This window comes from Marmota marmota, unplaced genomic scaffold (genome assembly GCF_001458135.2).
Source record: "Marmota marmota marmota unplaced genomic scaffold, marMar, whole genome shotgun sequence".
Taxonomy (NCBI): domain Eukaryota; kingdom Metazoa; phylum Chordata; class Mammalia; order Rodentia; family Sciuridae; genus Marmota; species Marmota marmota.
Window position 1 is genome coordinate 27,747,219 of NW_026000241.1, and position 7,014 is coordinate 27,754,232.

Genomic DNA, 7,014 nt, shown 5'->3' on the forward strand with positions numbered 1-7,014 from the left:
ACCAACTGGTGGAGTGAAGGTTCTCATGCAGATTCCTGACTGCTGATGCTGTGTCTGTTCTCTCTACCATTGGGTCCTTTTCCTTTCCCTTTTTTTTTTTTTTTTTTTTTAATATATTTTTTAGTTGTTGATGGACCTTTATTTTTTTACTTATTTTTTATTTTTATGCAGTGCTGAGAATCGAACCCCGTGTCTCATACATGCTAGGCAAGTGCTCTACCACTGAGCCACAACCTCAGCCCTCCTCTCTTTCTTAACTAATCCCCACCCCCTCCCCAACCACTGGAGATTGAACCCAGGGGCGCTTAAACACTGTGCCACATCTCTAGCCCTTTTCTATATTTTATTTAGAGACAGGGTCTCACTGAGTTACTTAGTGTCTCACTTTTTTGCTAAGGCTGGCTTTGAACTCTTGATTTTCCTGTCTCAATCTCCCGAGCTGCTGGCATGCACCACTATGCCCAGACCAGCCTGCAGATATTATATTTATATATATATAATATTTTACATTATATATTTATTTTTATATATTTATACATATAAATATTTATATATTTTATATATTCATAAATAGTAATATATATATCATATTTAGTACTTCATAATAATGAAGGAAGGCTTGGGAGAGAACGTGGAGAATCAAATGGAATGAACTGGACATGAGAGGTAAAGGGACAAGCTTCCAGGTTTTGCCTGAGGCTGGCCCTGTATTTCTTTCTGCTATCATATTCTCCCAGTCTTAGATCTTCACCTGATCTCCTAGGTGACATGTGTACAGAGTGTAACATTAGCCCAAGTTCCCAGAACTAGTTCTGACACTATTCTGAGTTGAAGAAGACAGGCAAACCCTCCCTACAATTTCCTTTACTTTCTGAAGGCAATTATCTTACAGATAACAGTTTAAATGTTATGAGGGTTACAGGAGGCCCCAGAAAAGACACGCAGAGTACTAATCAATCACTTTAATATAGGTTCAGGATGACCTGACGGGAAGACTTTTTTTCCCCTTCTACTCATGCTCTTGGGAAGTGATGTCTTCATTCAATTTGAGCAAAGCATCACTCTAACTCATTTTCAGAGCTACAGCTACTGATAAGAAGATGGTAGGGTGGACATAAAAAATAGGTACCTGTAAATGCAAAATATAGGCTTTTCTACAGCAAGGCAAGTCTCTAATTATTCCCACACGTGAACTCTGAAGCAAAATTGCCAAGGCCTCTTCCTATCATATGCATTATATATACATCCAGTTCTGTACTTTGTAACTTACTCAGGCTTAAGGGCCCTTCAACTGTGTTACCAGAAGAAGCCTACACCAAATATTTTCTCCCTGGATTACTGAGCTTTGTTTAAGAAAATACATTTTAGAAAGGTAATTCTGTTTTGTTTATTCTTCAGTGACCATGATGCAAAAGACAAGTCCAAAAGAAAAAAGGAAAAAAAATATACAAGTCCAAGTTCAAGACAATGTAGGTATTCTAGTTGTTAAAAGTTATGTCTATTTTTTTATTTTTATTTTTTAAAGAGAGAGAGAGAAAGTTTTAAATATTTATTGTTTAGTTTTTGGCAGACACAACATCTTTCTTTGTATGTGGTGCTGAGGATCGAACCCGGGCCACACGCATGCCAGACGAGCACGCTACCGCTTGAGCCACATCCCCAGCCCCAGTTATATCTATTTATTTATTTGTTTTTTAATATTTATTTTTTAGTTGTAGTTGGACACAATACCTTTATTTTATTCATATATTTTTATGTGGTGCTGAGGACCGAACCCAGGGTCTTGCAGGTGCAAGGCGAACACTATACTGCTGAGCCACAACCCCAACCCCAAAAGATATATCTATTTATATGTCTATAATATAAATTATATATGTCTATCCAGCTATAAAATTTGCATTACAGAGAAAGACAAGTTAGCCCAGTGTTGTCCTGCCCTCCTGGAATTCAGTCAGAGCCCAGAGCTCTATCATTTGGTGGCAATTTTGGAAGTGCTGGCAGTTTCTTAACCCTGGCATTTCAACCAGTGGTGTGACAGACACTCTATGATACTGGGCAATGCTACTGAGAAGGGAGGGAGGAAGAAGAGAGAGAGAGGTGGGGAAAAGGAGGAGGGAGAAGGTATTTTTCCGGAGGTGTCTACTTATTTGTTGTTCTCATGGTCAATGAAACCTGGAGAAGAAAAACTCAATTGGCCTTAGTGAAAAGTCCAGGCAATGTCGAGTCCCATGGGCTGTAGTGGGGCCACACAGTACCCTTGTCCCACTAATTTATTCCTTCCACGGGGCACATTACCGCTCATCAACGCCTTCACTAGTGGGTAGGCTGTGAGAAGTGAAACTCAGTTCAGTAATTTATTTCTTGGTGTTTCCGCAGCTATGGAATCTCCAGTGAGGGAGAAATTTAAAATTCATGGTTAGAATTAGTTATTTGGATTATTTCAGGTTTCCCCATACACTTTTCTTTTTAAGTAGCTGGGTGGGCTATTGAGAACTGAATCTTACGAAGAACATTTTTCTATTTTAAATGACGGGAAGGAGGTGGGACCTGGTAAAGATCAGGAAAGGTTGGTGTTGGACTGGAAATGAGAAAGAACAAGAATTGATGTAGGGAACTTCAAACATTTCCACTACCAGGAGATGGGTTGCTTCCACCAAACAGTTCCTGGCAGGGTCCACAGGAGAGGTATCCGATTGTAACCCATTTTTCTTCATGTCTTGACTTTAGCCTTTAACAACTGGGGGCATCACATAAAGGTGGATGGTCAGGGGCTCTGTAGACAGTGGAGAATGACCCAGGCAACACCTCAATTTGAGAACTTTTAAGGCATACTTTCCTCTCCAAAGAAAAGCAGTCTTGCCAAGCACAGTGGTGCACGACTGGGGAAACTGAGGCAGGAAGATCACAAGTTCCAGGCTAGTCTCAGCAATTTAGTAAGACTTTGTCTTGAAATTAAAAAAAATAAAAAAGGTACTGGACAAATGTTCTACCACTGGACTACATCTCCAGCCTGGCCTGGAAGGGATTTCTCTCTTTAATTCTGATATTTTGTTAAGGTGTAGGCATGTGTGCATGACTTTTTAAAAATTAATTAATTTATTTTTAAATTCTAATTTGTTAATTAGAATTAGCATTGCATTTCATTACACATATAGAACACTATTTTTCATATCGCTGGTTGTACACAAAGTATATTCACACCATTCGTGTCTTCCTGCATGTACTTGGGGTAATGATGTCTATCTCATTCCACTGTCTTTTCTATGTTTGCACGATTTTTTTTACTTTTGTAGGATAAAGGGGGAATAAAGTGTTAAAAGGACAAACCTCTTTCCTCCTAATTTGTAGCTATTAAAACCTTTCAGCCCTGTATGGTGGTATATGCCTGTAATCCCAGCATCTTGGAAGGCTGAGGCAGGAGGATCAAGAATTCAAAGCAGCTTCAGCAAAAAGCAAGGTGCTAAGCAACTCAGTGAGACTCTATCTCTAAATAAAATACAAAATAGGGCTGGGGATGTGGCTAAGTGTGTTATGCTCGAATTCGGGACCCCCAAAGACCACCAGAGACCCAAGATCGATGCAAGCAGCAAAGAGGTGTTTATTGCGAGCTAGCTCAGTCCTCCGCACACACAACACAACAACTGGTGACGCTGAGAGGCCCCGAGCCCAGGGTTTGCAGCAGTTTTATACATTTTTTGGAGAGGGCAGGGACTTCACATACATCATAGCCTCTTTTAGCAAATCATCACACACCGCGGGAAAATCAAATAACAACTCTAAAACATGACTAGCACATTCACTGGCGGGAACAAGTTGGGTAGGGGTGATTGGTCAGTACAAAAGGGGTATTCGTTTGAACTGATTGGTTTGAGCCAAGAGGGGTGTACTTGCTGAACTACATGGTTTCCCAACTTGTTATCAACCACCATAAACCACTGGGAGGGTCATCTGGCATCCCAGGTATTTCCCTGTCCCATGCTGATTGGTGGCTGCTAGGGGGCTGCTATGGATCCCCACCTAGCCTGACTGAGTCAGGGACACCTGGCGCAGCAGATCTCTCCTGTTATTTGTAGATAAACAACTTAGCAGGGTGGCAATGTGCCTAGGAGTGCTCTGTGGGTTTTTCCAAGGACAAAGGCCATGTCCCTTCCTTGGACAGCTTTGCTCTGAGATAGAGGCTGGTTTTTCAAGTGGAGGAGTGCCCCTGAGTTCAATCCCTGGTTCCCACCACCCCCACCCTCAAAAAAAAAAAAAACCCAAAAAAACAAAACAAAACAAAAAACTTGCAGAGAAAAAAGCACTAGGAATCTGGGTAAAGGGAAAAGGGCAGATTTCCCCACTGGCTTCCCTTTGCCCTGACTTATCCATCTACCCTGCTATCCAAATGGTTTGGTCCAGGCTTCGAGAATTAGTTCTCCCTCTCTGCTCTTCCTCAGGGTCATTTAAAGCTTTGGAAGTCTTTGGAATTAAGTCCTTAGCATCAGCACACCCTGCCTTTATCCTAAGCCTCAGGTCTGGAGTCACATTGGCTACTCAGAAGTGGGCTCTTGGCTGTTGAGGCAGGAGGCACTTGACTTCCAAGAGGGCAAGAGCATCACCTGTTGGGATGATGCTTGGAATGGTAACTCTGCAAGTCCCAGCCTGTGCTCAGAGGGCTAGACCACCCATGTTTCCCCTGGTCCCCAGCATAGGTGGACAGGAATCTCAGCCCATAACTGATGAGGATAAACACAACTTGTTTTGGGGGTGGGTGGGTACTGGGGATTGAACTCAGGGGCACTTGACCACTGAGCCACATCCCCAGCCCTATTTTGTATTTTATTTAAAGACAAGATCTCACTGAGTTGCTTAGCGCCTCGCTTTAGCTGAGGCTGGCTTTGAACTCTTGATCTTCCTGCCTCAGCCTCCTGAGCCGCTGGGATTATAGGTGTGCACCACCAAGTCCAGATACAACTCCCCCACCCCCACCCCCAGTCTTTTCTGGAGATTTAACCCAGGCCCTTGCACATGCTAGGCAAGTACTCTACCACTGAGCTACATCCCTGTCCATTAAAACATTTTTCTATTTTGAGATAGGGTCTTGCTACATTGCTCAAGCTTCCCTAGGATTTGCAATCCTCTCATCTTAACCTCCCAAATAGCTGTTTGCCAACATGACTTAATTTTTTAAAACAACTCACTAATTTCTGTTTTAAGTTTCCATTCTTTCTGGGATATGGAAACTTGATTGAGATGGAGTTTCTTCCTTTCACGGGGGTGGGTTGTGCTATTAAGGCATGAGGTGGGTTATTGGGTCCCTGTGTTGCAGCTGGGGCCCCATCTGTTGTTTCTGTCTTCCCCTGGGGTGGGATTCTTGGAGACACCGCTGCATTCTGCTTGGACAGACCTCAGAGCCACTTCCCTTGTAGGGTTTTGCCTCCCATGTAGGGCTGGAGGGAAAGCAGGGTACAGGAATCCCAGCTCTTGAATTTCACAAATCTCTAGGATTTTGTTGCATATGGCTTCCCCTCCCTCCCCAGCCCCCACTCCTCCAAGTCTCCCCTTTCCAGCCTTGGGGGGAACCTTCCCCTAAACGTCAATCCTCTTTAATATCTCAGCTCCTGGGGTTAAGCAGGAAGGATGCTTTTGTTTCTACTCTGCCCAGGCACATCTTCCCCTGGGGCAGAGAGCTAGCAGCTGACTAATAGGTCTGAATCCACTGGAGGGGTGGGATGGGGCAGTGGGTGGTGGGGGGAAGATGGCTGGCTGCTGTCTCTGAAATGCCACCCCCTCCACCAGTGGTGAAGTACATCTGTTTGAATCCTCTCTTTCACCAAGGACAGTGCTTCCAGAAACAGCGACCAGGTGTCCTTATCTTTGCATCTATCTTTAGTGTCTCCCTGACACCAACTAACCCTTTTTGGGTAAATGAGGGAAGACAAAGGAACCTTGAATCTCAAAGGACTCAAAACGGTTTTAAGGGAGCACAGGAGGAGGTCCCTCAGCTTTGAGGAGTGGCCAACCCAACCACCACTCTCCAGGGACAGGTAAATAGGTTGAAATATTTTGTACCTGAACTTTTATGAACTTGCATGTTGGGGTTGAACAGTTGGGGCAGAGAGTGTGGAATACTGGGTGTGGGGCTGTGGCGGAGTGGCAAGGGTCTGCAGTTAATAGGTTCCCTAAACATATTTTTGGGTCTTTTTTTTTTTTAAATACTTATTTCTTTTAGTTGTACACAATGCCTTTGTTTTTATTTATTTATTTTTATGTGTTACTGAGAATCGAACCCAGGGCCTTGCATGCACCAGGCAAGCGCTCTACCTCTGAGCCACAACCCCAGCCCCATATTTTTGGGTCTTTTTAAAAAAATTTTTTTAGTTGTAGATAGATGCATATTTTTATTTTATTTATTGTTTTTGGTACTGGGGAATGAACCCAGGGGCACTCAACCACGGAGTCATATCCCCAACCCTTTTTCATATTTTATTTTAAGACAGGATCTCACTGAGTTGCTTAGGGCCTTGCTAATTGCTAAGGCTGGCTTTGAACTCCTGCCTTCACCTCCCAAGCCTCTGGGATTACAGGTGTGCACCACCTTGCCTGGCCCTTTATTTATTTAATTTATTTTTTATGTGTTGCTGAGGATTGACCCCAGAAGGGAACACGTGCTAGGCAAGTGCTCTACCATTGAACTACAACTCCAGCCCCTGTTTTAGGATCTTTTTTTTTTTTTTTTTTAAATATTTATTTATTTATTTATTTTTTTAGTTATCGGCGGGCACAACATCTTTGTTTGTATGTGGTGCTGAGGATCGAACCCGGGCCACACGCATGCCAGGCGAGCGCGCTACCGCTTGAGCCACATACCCAGTCCCCTGTTTTAGGATCTTAATGACAGGTTTATTATGCTGAGAAGAGATTTTAGTGGACACAAGCTCTCCTGAGGAAAGGTCCCATAGCTGTCCACTGAAAATCAAGTGAGTGAATGAATTAAAATGAACTTGAATTCCATTCCTTAAGTGTGCATGCAGC